This window comes from Castor canadensis, chromosome 10, assembly GCF_047511655.1.
Source record: "Castor canadensis chromosome 10, mCasCan1.hap1v2, whole genome shotgun sequence".
NCBI classification, from domain to species: Eukaryota; Metazoa; Chordata; class Mammalia; order Rodentia; family Castoridae; genus Castor; species Castor canadensis.
The window spans coordinates 100,631,925-100,645,027 of NC_133395.1; the positions used below are offsets into that span (position 1 = coordinate 100,631,925).

General features: G+C 38.5%; 2 long non-coding RNA genes across 3 annotated transcripts in view; one reads left to right on the forward strand and one right to left on the reverse strand.

The window, feature by feature from the left end:
• Positions 1–7,838, reverse strand: part of LOC141411504 (uncharacterized) — a 40,432-nt gene extending 32,594 nt beyond the window's left edge. For both annotated transcript variants that reach the window (XR_012436305.1, XR_012436304.1), the window contains exons 1-3: positions 7,552–7,838; positions 7,381–7,438; positions 6,110–6,249 (exon numbers count right to left, since the gene is read on the reverse strand). This is a non-coding gene — a long non-coding RNA (uncharacterized lncRNA). The remainder of the gene's footprint in view (positions 1–6,109; positions 6,250–7,380; positions 7,439–7,551) is intronic.
• Positions 6,500–12,820, forward strand: LOC141411505 (uncharacterized). The gene is made up of 2 exons (XR_012436306.1): positions 6,500–6,665; positions 12,360–12,820. It is a non-coding gene; the product is annotated as an uncharacterized lncRNA (long non-coding RNA).
• The last annotated feature ends 283 nt before the right edge of the window (positions 12,821–13,103 follow it).

Consider the following 13,103-nt stretch of genomic DNA (forward strand, 5'->3'; position numbering starts at 1 on the left):
AATAGCTTCAAAAAAATTAAAATACATAGGAACAAACTTAATGAAGGAGGTGAAAGACCTATACAATGAAAATCAAAAATCACTAAAAAAGACATCAATGAAGACATTAGAAGATGAAAGAACATCCCATGTTCATGGATCGGCTGAATCAATATTGTGAAAATGACTAGACTACTGAAAGCAGTCATTATATCCAATGCACTCCTTATCAAAATTCCAATGACATTCTTCTTGAGATAGAAAAGTCAATCCTAATGTTTATATCGAAGCACAAAAGATCTCAAATAGCCAAAGCAATCCTGAGCCAAAAGAGCAATGCTGTAGGTGTCATAATACCTGATTTCAAGCTATACTACAGAGCTATAGTAATGAAAACAGCATGGTACTGTCACAAAAGCAGACATGAAGACCAATGGAATAGAATAGAGGACCCTGATAAACCCACACAGCTACAGTCATTTGATTTTCAACAATGGAGCCCCAAAACATGTGTTGGAGAAAAAAGATAGCTCTTCAACAAATGGTGGTGGGTTTCCACCTGCATAAGATTGAAGCTAGATCCCACTCTCTTGCCTTATACTACTATAAGATCTTAATGTGAGGGGGGCGGGGAGAGGGAGGGAGCGGAGTGGGTGGTAAGGGAGGGGGTGGGGGCAGGGGGGAGAAATGAACCAAGCCTTGTATGCACATATGAATAATAAAAGGAAAATGAAAAAAAATAAAATTAAAAAAAAAGATCTTAATGTGAGATCTGAAATGCTGAGACTACTCCAGGATAAAATATAGAATACACTGGAATGCATAGGCATAAGTAACAAACATTATGAGTAGAACTCCAATAGCTCAGCAGCTAAGAAAAAGGATTGACAAATGGGTTGCTTCTGCTTTTTAAAAAACAGTCACTAGACTGACGACTTTCAGCCTCTAGAATAAGAGAAAATCTTTGCCAGCTATACATCTGACAAGGAATTAATAAGCAGAATATATAAGAAGCTCAAAAAACTAAACTCCCAAAAAGTCAAGAACCCAGTGAATAAATGAACAGACAATTCTCAAAAGAAGAAGTACCAATGGCCAATAACTATATGAAGAAATGCTCAATATCCTGGCCATAAAAGAAATGCAAATCAAAATTGCATTGAGATTCCACCTCACTCCTTCCAGAATGGTTATCACCAATAGCACAAATAACAACAAATGCTGACAAGGATGCGGGTAAAAGGGAACACTTATACACTGTTAGTAGGAATGTAAATTAGTGCAACCACTATGAAAGTGGTGTGGTGATTCCTCAAAAAACCACATATAACTCCTGGGCAGGTATCTGAAAGAACACAGCTACTTGCACACCCATGTTCATCACAGCACTGTTCACAATAACCAAGCTTTGGAAACAGCCTAGATGCCCCACATCTGATGAATGGATCAAGAAAATATGGTATATATACACAATGGAATATTATTCAGCCACAAAGATGAAATTATGTCATTTGCAGGTAAATAGATGGAACAGGAGAATATCATGTTAAGCAAAGTAAGCCAGGCTCAAAAGTTCAAAGGTTGCATGTTCTCCCTCATATGTGGAAGCTAGACCTATAAGATAAATACACACATTAATACATATATGATCTTATATACATATATTTTAGAGATAGATAGATGATAGATATATAGGTAGGTAGGTAGATAAAGAACAATATTGCATTCGTGGGTCTGAAGGGACTATAGGAGGTAGGAGAGGAAAAGAGAATGTTAGAGAATTGAAAAATATTGAAACATTCCATCCATGTGTGAACATAATGCACTGTAAACCACTGACTAATAGGGGAATGGGGCAATAAAGATTAATAAGGGGAGGTAATCTGATTAAAGCATAATCTGATTATACATGTCTGAAATGACAAAGTAAACCTCTGCTTGGACTATCAATATAGACTTCTGAAAAATGAAGGATGGGTAGGTAAAACAGATCCTTTGCCAGGGTGGGTAGTAGTGGGGGTATAAATAAAGGGAAAGTTTAGGGCAAATATGGTGGCTGCCTTCACATACGCATATGAAAATAGAACAAGAAAACTGCTGACGTTGTTCTAAGGAGGAAGGAGGGAGAACAATTGAAGGGTTGACTTTAATTAAGATATATTGTAAGCACATATGTAAGCATCACAATGTATCCTCTTGTATAACTATTATATGTTAATAAAAAAAGCAAATTCTGTGGAGTCTGGCATGTCTTGGTTCAAACACCAGCTTTTCTACTTCCCGTATCAGCTAACTGTGTCACGTTAAGCTACTTCTGTGAATCACATTCGCTGCTGTGTTCCTCAAAAGTATGCTGGGACACACAGGGGAATGGTATGATTTGGCATGTGGTATGCACTAAATAAATTCATTTCACTTCTTAGTTCCTTTGTCTCCTCGTTCCAGAGTCTGGTGTCCCTAAGCTATAAATACTGTGCAGAGTACTGCCTTATCTGACCTGAGTTTATGCCCATTCCTGCCATTTACCTGCTGTGTGATCTTAGGTGAATTACCACACCTCTCAGTGCCTCCATACCCATACCTAAAATGCAGACACAACAGTAACTACTTCACAGGGCTGTAGGGAGGAGATGACAAATTAAAATGTGTAATGCACTTAACATGGCATGGATTAAGGTTGATAAGTGATCATCATCACCCCTTTTACATTTTTGGAAATTGCGTTTAACTCAGTAGGACACCACATGTGATATTTAATAACACATTTTACTTCAAGGTTTCCCACCCCAAAAAATGTTTCTAAATTATTATTCCGAATTTACATACTAATGGGATCTACTTCATTATTTATGAACTCTAAAACAAATTTTTTCAAAATCTGTCTCCTTCATCTGTATTTCTAACACCCAAGGTACATACTACATTTAAAACATCATAAAACAAATCAAAAACATTTCAACCACTGAGACTCTGGCTTAGCAATATCACAGAGAGAATATGAAAACTTTTTGTTTGGTCGAGGCCTTTGGGATGAAAGAAATTGTACAGAATTCTGAATTTCCCTACACCATCTCAGAGCTAATAAATCACTTTTCTCTATGGGGATTAGGCCTTGAGCAAGGATTTCAAAGAAGCTGAGGCTTTGCAGGGGTTCTGTCTGTCTCTCCAGGCTCAGCTTATGCTTTGCCCTTTGCTAACAGTGATTTCACTTTTGATAAACAGGAAAAAGAATGCAAAGTTCATGGTTTTTCAAAAGGGTAAAGCAGTGTCTGGGCCTGAAGTGCTTTCACATAATCTGGGGTTTCATTTTTTCTATCACTTGACATTTAGGATATGGTGCATTTGAAAAGAGGTACAGCAAGCCCACTGCACTTTTCAGGGTGTCACTTGGGCAGCAGGCCCTAGAGGAATTAACCAGGAACTCGTGCTGACAGTCCAGCCCTGTCCCATGTTCCTATGTCTGCTCTGTATTTAATTCTGCAAATGCCCCAGAATGTTTCCAATCCTTTCCTCCATTTTCCTTAATTTATGTCCATTTCTCAGGTGGCAGCAAGTACGATCCTAACAAGCACTGAGCACTCCCAAGTCTCACACTGTGCTATATGCTCTCATCTATTAATGTCCCCAGTATGGTACCCTTATCATCATCTATTTTACAGATGAGAAAACTAAGGTATAGACAGGTTTCACTTTTTTCTTAAAGTCACACAGCTAGCCCAGGCAGACTAAGTCAGATGTGTATGCCATGAACCCCATGCTTCCTCCTGACTCTCTTCTTTCTCTGTCAGCTTCCTTACTGCCTCTGAGGTTCAAACTCAGTTTCTACTTTTTCTGCTCTGAGCCTGTCTTTCCTTAATAAATCCAGGTTTCCAGGTCATCCCTGAAGGAGGAAAGTGTACTTCAGGTGGGGAGACTCAAAATAGATCACCCCAAGGCAGGGCTCTTAAGTGAGAAGAGCCAATCATTCTAGTAGCTAGTACCTAGCGTTTATTGTGCACCTCCCATGTGCCAGCACTGGGCCAAGCTCTTTACTGTGCCAGCCCATTTGATCCACACCCCACCCACACAGGTATTATTTCTCCAATTTCAAAAATGCAGAAACTAAGACTCAGAGAGGGTTAAAGACAGCTAACTAAAGAATTTGGTCAGAGTACAGACACCAACTCTGCCAAACTTTTGCAGAAAAAGGAAACAGGATACTGGTGGCTCCCTGAATCCACAGAGAATCAGGAAACCAGACAAGAGCCAGGAAAATTCCCAGCTACTCAAATATCAGTAGGAATAAATAGGATCCACTATTATCATCACGCATTGCTCAAATTCAATAATTCAAATCCTAGAAGAAGAAGTTAGATTCCTATCCTGACTAGAGAAAAGGGTGGTGCACTTAGACTTATGTCCCACCAAGACAGACCACAAAAGGGACAAGTTAATTCCCCAAGGGAAATCATGCACTATTGGACAAGAAGGTTCAAAATATCATCAGCATCCGGGATCTTTGTATGTGGCAGAAACGGGGTTTAAACAGCAAAGCCGAGCATCTCCCTTGATGTTTGTGAAGGAAGTGGGAGGGAGATTTGGGGTGGCTGTGAAGAGTTTCTGCAGGCTCAACATCTTAAATTAGAGTGACAAGGAACAGAGCCATGCTACACACAGAATAAGCATCATTGCTTCTTGCGTGAATAAAAATAAAAAAGATGTATAAGAAAGTCAGGAAGGTCTCTATGCTGACTCCTGTTCTCTCTCCCTCCTTTCCTTGAGAGAACAAGCACTTCTTTGTCATCCTCAAAGCTTATCTGGCTGGACCATACATTGCTTTAGTGTCTGAGTAGAATTTTAAAACTTGAGCTCTCCTTTTCTTCATGAAACCAAGGGACAAGCATGCCTCTGGTACTGGACAAGGAGTACCCTATCTGATCCTGTGGGTCTAGGCAGACGCACACAGAGAAATTTTCCTTTCATAGGGAACAGAAGGTAAAGTACCCTGCCCTCCAATTACCTTCTGTTTTCAGAGAAAAGCTGGGTGATTTTGAAGACAGTGTTATGAACGGGAGATCCTGGTTCTTTTTTAGACTCAGAATCTCAGAACCCCCTGAAAGAAGCAGGGGGTGGAAAAGAGCATGCTATTTGGGTGAAAGAAGGGAGAAAGAAGGATCAGATAATTGAGGGTTAAAAGGAAATTGCCATCATTAAGATAGAAGATTTATGACAGCACTTCCTTGACCATGAAGGTGTAGGAAGAAATTTCATTTTAAAAGCATTATTTAGGCTTAATGTGAAAAAAATAGATATTGGAGAAGCCATGGCTTTTCTCTGGACCTCATTGATCCTGTAACTAATGGCATTCACAAGACCATATTTCATTGAAGTTGGAGCAATTTGATGTTCATCTGGGTTCAAAATAGGACCTCCACTATGAGATTAAGACTCTGGGCAAAGCAAGCTTATTTCTATCACTTGCAAGGTCAAGCTCCAAGAGGTATAATTCAAACTAGCTCATCACTGAAAGAATAAGGAAGCTACTCAGATAAAGAAAGATGAGGAAGACCCTAGAAATCAGCAGCCCCTGTCAAAAAAGCAAGAATGGAATTTTTAAAAGGACCAACCATATTCTTGTAAGAAACTCAAAGCAAAACTCATATGAAATATTTTATTTTTATGACTACCATGCAGAGCTCAATATATCTTGTTTTGTGTTCCTAGCAGAGAGTTTTAGATAAACAATCTAGACTTCCTTTTTCTTGTGAATTAAAAAGTGTATTATGAATCCTCACAAGAGAGAAACAAGACAATAGCCTTGAGCCTGAGTTTCCTTAAATCTCAGGACATCACAAGTTCTACAGTTCTTTTTTAATGACGAAAACTATAGGTAGGAAGGCTCTATAATAGGATTATCCAAAGATCATTACTCCAAGATCAGAGCACTTGTTATAAATCCTATGTTCCAACTGCCACAGACCTCATGATTAATCTCCATAATGAAGATTCAGTTGAGGGAAAACTGAGAAATGTCTGTGCCCCAGAATTCATGAGATGTTCAATTCCTTACCCCTTTTTATTGCATGGGAGAAAGAGACAATGTCATAACTCAAAATAATTCAAAGTACAAAGTTAAGCAGAAATGTCCTACCTCTTGAGCTTCCTATGAACTCTGTTTTCTTGGAAGTTTGGAAGGTCAGGAATGTCAACACGTAGTTTTCACTTACAGGGTAACTTAAGAGGACTGAGTTCTTAGATGCCTGCTTTCAATTTCATAACTAATTCTGGGAGCTTTAAACACAAAGACATCTTGGTAAATTCTCATTAAAATAAGAAAAATAAGTTTTCAACAACAATGAACCTGAGCCACTACTGAAAGACTATCTTAACTAATGTAACTGTATGTCATTTAATTATTAAGTTCTTAATAAAAAGTATCTGACTACACAAGCCTCATTCATCCATGTATTCAAAGAGCCTCATTCAGCATAAGCTCTGAGCCAGACTTTCTTCTACCAGACACTGGGAACACAGTAAGAACAAGACAATGCTTGTTTTCATGGGCTTAACTCAAGACAGGAAGATACACAGTATAAAAGTTACCAAAACACTAATGGCATTTTCATGCTCTGCAAAGAACACTGAAAAATAAAGCCATGTTAATATAATAAAACATACATTCTCTGATGCATCTGTACTTTGATGAGGTAAGTGTTGGTTTCATTTTTGAATGTCTTAAAACTGGCTTCTTACTAAGTATTTTCTTTCTACTGCCATTTCCCTTTCTTGTCATTTTAGGCATTCAGTTTGCTTTTATGCATTGAATAAATGTCAAAAATGACTAATTTCTTCTGGGATGGACTGTCTGTATCTTGGATAATCTCAAAATACAGTAGTATTTTAGTGCTGGAGTTTATGTCTAAGTAAGCTAAGGTGAAAGTTGTAGATTCAATGGTTGATTGGGAGCTTTGCTTTTGCAAATAGCACAACTAAAAATATCCATTTTTCACTAGGTTACCTGAGAATATAAAAATATATGTTTTTAGTAATTCTAATATATTTTGGATATAGTGCTGAGTATTTGTTATACAAAGTCATGAAAACTAAAAGTGGAATAATAGCACGAAAAGGAATTGTCAGCCTTCTTCAACATATGAAATTGGAAAGGTATCTCTGACTTGTGTCAGACACCATTCTTACTCTTAGTAGCAATTTCTTCACTGACAGTCTGTATAATAATCATTTCTTAAGTTACTTAATTATTTTATTTATCAAAAGTAACTCATTACTCTATTGAGAACAAGGCAATTCTGGGAAAGGAAAATTTTCATAGTACACAAATTTAAAATTAGCCTGATACTCAATTACCATTAACTCTGACCAGCACTGCTAAAAGAAAAAAAAAAAAAAGGAAATACATACTTAGTTTCCTTTCCTTTGAATTCCACTGCGATGAAAATACTTCAATCAGTAAAATAGCCTGGAGGCGACAGAAGAAAATACAAGAAATAAAATCTCAGCATAATCCACTGGCTGAACAACAAATCCCCAGATTAGGATTGATTATATTGTCACAGCCTTCAGTACTATTACCTTATGGAAAACACAAGAATCCTCAGAAAGGTGAGCAGGATTGCTGTGCAATAGAACAAAACTGCAAATAAGTCTTCCTAAAATTCCTATCTCAACATGAAACCATTTAGCTTCATTCCCACCATTCAGAGTGAAGAGAAAGAAAGAAAAAAGAGACAACCAAAGCTAATTTCTGTAGGAAAAATCCTCCTAACAATATCAGCAGCTCTCAAGAGAGAAAGACTCACAATCCTTCATTTCAGCAGAATATATTCTCTACCAAGACACAAACAGGAATGCAAACATGGTCATCCCTCAGTTGAGAAAACTGAATCTGAAATGTAGATTGGATGACACAAGAGAATTACTATTTTCCTAGGTGTTAGCTAATGTGATGGTTATTAATGACAGTTTTTCTTATTTTCGAGCACTGTGTGCTGAGGCAGTTGGGAGTAAAATGTCATGATTTCTGACACATTTAATTGGCTTTTTGGGGAAAAATACATTTGTGTATATATTTATATACACATATCCCAATAAAGAAAATCTGACAGCATAACAAATTTGAATGAAAAGGGTAGGTTTGTGGGTTGCATTCCTTCTATTCCTTCAACTTCCAACATTGTAGTCTCCAATACAAACATAGAACTAATTATCAAACAGATAGAGGGGCTAATGACTACTATGACTTTGTTTATTGATTTAAATGTTATGGACACCAATGAGGACAGTGATTACTTCTGATGAGAAAAATTGGAAGACTTCACAAAGGAAGTGATATGTTAATCTTTAAATGAAAGGTTCTCAACAGGCAGAGAGGGGTGGTAGCCACTGCTACAGGGAGGCAGGTGAGTCAGGAAAGGCTTAGACTAACATAGGTGACGTGTTTGCCAAAGACAAGTGTGAGCAGAGACCTATCTGGTGAGACTAGAAATTAGACACCATGGAGATGAGGTGGGAATGGGACAGAAGGTGGCTGGGCCCAGGCTGAGTAGGGTTTAGAATTTCCCAGTCATGACTTTGGACTTCATACTCTGGGTGGGCCGAGATACTTTAGTATCAGAACAAAAAGCACAGACAGAACAAAAAGCAGACAGAACAAAAAGCAGACAGAACAAAAAGCAGAAGTGTGTGCTGGGGATGTAGTTCAGTGATAGAGTGCTTGCTCTGGGTTCATAACAACAACAACCAAAAATAAATAAATAAATAACATCAGAAGTGAAGAGCTTAAAGATCAGAGAAAAGCTATGACTTTTTGTGCTTTTGCTGAATGGCTTCATCAAGGCTAAGTGGCTTTTCTTTGCTTGACTCCTAACAGCTCCCAGGTCAGATGGACCATACTGAGTGGATGAGGGAGGCAATCAGCCTCCCTTTAGAAAGCAGAACATAGTAAGCTTGATCTATTTTGTAAATCATCTTAAGTCTATTACATGAACACAGAGATGTAAACCCTCCAAATTTCTTGAGGAACAATGCAACTTTTACAACCAGCATCTTGTCAGAGCTCCATGTCCATTGAGGTCCTGGCCGACACTGAGAGTCTTTGATTCCTATTAAGTGTTTTTTTGAATGTTTGAATACTAAAATATTGGAAGGTTATTATGATCAAGAAAAATCTGACAGCAGAATATCCTATTTAAACGGAAGTAATAATATCTTTATCACTGAATCTGAGTCACGGGAACACTTAAAATGCCACTTCAAATGGAATCTCCACAAAGTTCTTTCACATGGTAAATTCCATTAAAAAGCTGAAGTAACAGCAACACCTGGCAGGCCCACATGAAACATGGCAGAAGAAAGTTTCCATTAACAGTAATTTAAGCAAAGAATTAGCTCCTGCTTGTTCAGACCATGTCCTTTCCCAGAAGGGGTGGCCTGAGTATCGATGATCAGGCTTCATAGAGTATGTCCTGCCTCATTTAGATGTCTCTACACTTTTGTATCATATATGCCTCAGTTTCCTGAGTCTCTGAGGCAACTCTGCTGAAAGCATGTGATTTAAACCTCCTCAACCACCTCTAAAAATCTGGCCTTCTAAGGCTGGCAGAGTGGCTAAAATATGTAGAGTACCTGCCTAGCAAGCATGAGGCCCTGAGTTCAAACTCCAATACTACCAAAAGAAAGAGAGAGAGAAGTGGGGAGGGGAAAGAGAGAGACAGAGAGAGAGAAAAAGTGTGACCCATGGTTGATCCCCACTACCCCTCTCCTCAAAATTAAAGAAAGTAAGCATGGCCCAGAACCTGCTGCTCTTGTATTATCCCCTGCCCCTGTCCTTTAGGGAAAAGGACAGACTTATGGAAGCGTTATTCATTGTTGTGGCCAGATAACTGACTGTAGCAAATTGTGTTTCCACAAATAACTCCATCAATGTTTTGGATTCCAAATGTTCTTCTATACCTTACCACTTCTCAATCAAGAGGTAAATCTATAATCAGAATTGTCACTTCAAATCCCCCCCCCATATAATGAATATAATAACAAAAAATTTATTAAAAAAATGACTGACAAGGGTGAAAAAAAAGGTAAATCGATTCCCTGCCACTTGAAACCAAGTGGGCCTCTGTCACTGCCTCAATGAACAGAATGCTTCAGAAGTGATACCTGTATAGTAGTCAGCTTCAAACGGTAGATGTGAAAAAAGAATACAGCTGTCATCTCGCTCTCTCTCCAACACCCCCACCCCTGGCAACAGACCCAGGTTAAAGCCATCAGCTACCCTGTGAGTGACAGAGCCTGCAGATGATTCTAGCTCCCAGCTGTCAATCACCTCCATTTTTGGAGTCTTTTATCTGAACCCCCAGACATTGTGGAACAGAAGCAAACCATTCCTGATATTCCCTGTCTGAAACACTGACCCATGGAATCTATGAGCATAATAAATGGCTGTTCTGTTTTCCATTAAGTTCTAGGTTAATTTGTTATTCAGTAATAGATAATCAGAACATCCATGAAGACTGTGTTTGCAATGTAACCATCCTTATAATTCCATCTTCTTTTTGCAAATAAGAGTTAAAATGAATACTAAGAGCAACTTTTTTAAAAATTTTTATTTTATTCATATGTGCATACAATGGGTCATTTCTCCCACCTTTCTCCCGCCCCCTCCCTTACCCCCCACACTCCCTCCCTTACCCCCCCTTACCTCTTGTTACCCTGCTACCCAGCAGAAACTATTTTGCCCTTACCTCTAATTTTGTTGAAGAGAGAGTATAAGCAATAATAGGAAGGACCAAGGGTTTTTACTAGTTGAGGTAAGGATAGCTATACGGGGAGTTGACTCACATTAATTTCCTGTGCGTGTATGTTACCTTCTAGGTTAATTCTTTTTGATCTAACCTTTTCTGTAGTTCCTGGTCCCCTTCTCATATTGGCCTCAGTTACTTTAAAGTATCTGCTTTAGTTTCTCTGAGTTGAGGGCAACAAATGCTATCTAGTTTTCTAGGTGTAAGAGCAACCTTGAAGGGTGAAAGCTGCATCCAATGAGCATCCAGATGGCATGGGCGTATTTGTAAGGGCTGGTTGCATGCATAATTCTGGGCCTCTGCCTTCTGCAACATTAGATGTGATGGACAGAAGAATAACCACTTTCTTCCTTTTCCTGAAGATGAAACGAGAAACCCCACGACCACTTTCCACTGTCCACACTGAGAAGCTCCATAGACACATGTACAGGCTGGAACTCTCCTCATTGTGTCACCCAGAGCTCTTAATCTTATGCATCAAGGGTTTTCACAAGCATCCCAATGTGCAATACAAATGGTGCCGTTATCCCACTCCGGTTCTTCCAATAAACTCATTTTATGCTCAAGTTAACTAGTATTGGTGTCTATTGCAGGCAGTCAGAGTACTGTTGCTTATATGAGAAAAAGACATGCCAAGGGTGCTTGAAATAATTCTTTCTATTGAAAGATATGCACATCTAATCCTCTTTAACCACCAGGGTATAGTTCAGAAGGAGACAGCTCTGTAAAAATAAAAGAAAAAGGGGAGAGAAGGAAGGGAGAGTGGGAGGGAGGGAGAAAGGAAGGAAGGAAAGAAAGAAAAGAAGTAGATGTTAAAAATTCAATCTCTGTAAAGCACCTTGGGAGACGGGAGTTGGCTATACAACATATACTCGAAGTTTATGCAAAAGCCTCTACATTCACAAAATGTAATTTATACCATGGCTGGTCAATTAAGATGAAGAAATCACCTACATATCAGTTACGGGCTTTAGCTTTCTTCTTTCTGAGAGCAGTAACCAAATTCCTAATAACTATTTAACAGTGCACATGCATGCCAGAGAGAGAGAGAGAGAGAGAGAGAGCGTACAGACTTAATACTGTTAAGGAGGCCCTAGGAATTAGGATCTCTATAGGAAATACCAAGCTGGGAATGAAAATAGTCCACCCCAAGAGCCCTGGAGTAGAAGAAAGACCCTCTCTCAGTTCCAGTAACTGGGGTACACATCTAAATCTACAAATGCATATTTCCTGACTTACTTCATCTTTTCTATAACTTGTAATACCACTGTGAGTAAGTTAGAGACAGATTAGGAATTATAGGTTTGGTCAAAACTGTAAAGAACTTCATTTTGCCATGTCTTTTTCTCCTAATAGGGGTGAACAAGCATTAAGAACCAGATTTATGGCCGGGAGTTCTGTAAAACTAGCGAATGTAGCCAGAGACAAAATTAATCATAAATACCTCAGTTATTTCATACAATGTGACCTAAGTCCTGCACTGATTAGTTCTGGGTCTGTTATATGTTAAATTATTTTTATACTAGCTTCAACAAGCCTTGATATATTCCCCAAGTATAATCAATCACATTTCATTTTTTTCAGGCTTCCCTCAGCTGTTACCCTTGGCATTGGGGTAACCATGAGAAATCTCACAGCCCAAGCAAACAAGATGGCTGTTTGGCATTTCCATTCCTCAGTCTTGGCAGGCTATGGAAAGTGAGGCTCAGAAGCTGCATTCAGCCATTCATCCTGTAGGAACAGCATTCTTCATCTGCTCTTTCCTTTGCAACAGAAATCTTTCATTTTTCTGTACTTCATGAGACATGAGACTTCACTGAATTTTAATGTTAATACCAAGCTCTCAAGTTTGACCTTATATTCTCACTCTTCCTTTCATAAAAAACAGAACAAAAGAGGCAGAGAAAATGGATTCTTATTAGGTTCACCTCAAAATACCTCTAGTTCTGGATTTCAGTATTCTAAAATGCATTAAATATCCAAGACTAACAAAAAAAAAATCTCAAACCTAAGCCTATAATAAAATACCCATTTTAAGACTGATATTTAAGACATTGTCCTTAAATTTTTTACTATGGAAGGCAAAGCAACCTTTCTTTACAACAGAAAGATGAAAAATAGATTTTTCAAATCCATATTTCTCTATTAGGGATCCAGAATCCAAGTGAACTGGAAAAAGTGTGTAGACCTGAGGAAAAACTGAGTATGAATTATTTCCCCAAGGAGTAGAATCTCTACTTAGAGAAGGGGGTTGTTCCCAAGGCTGAGGGTGTGTTGAAAGCAAGTACAAAATTTTGATGTGAGGTTGAAGATTAGGAAGCACATGTA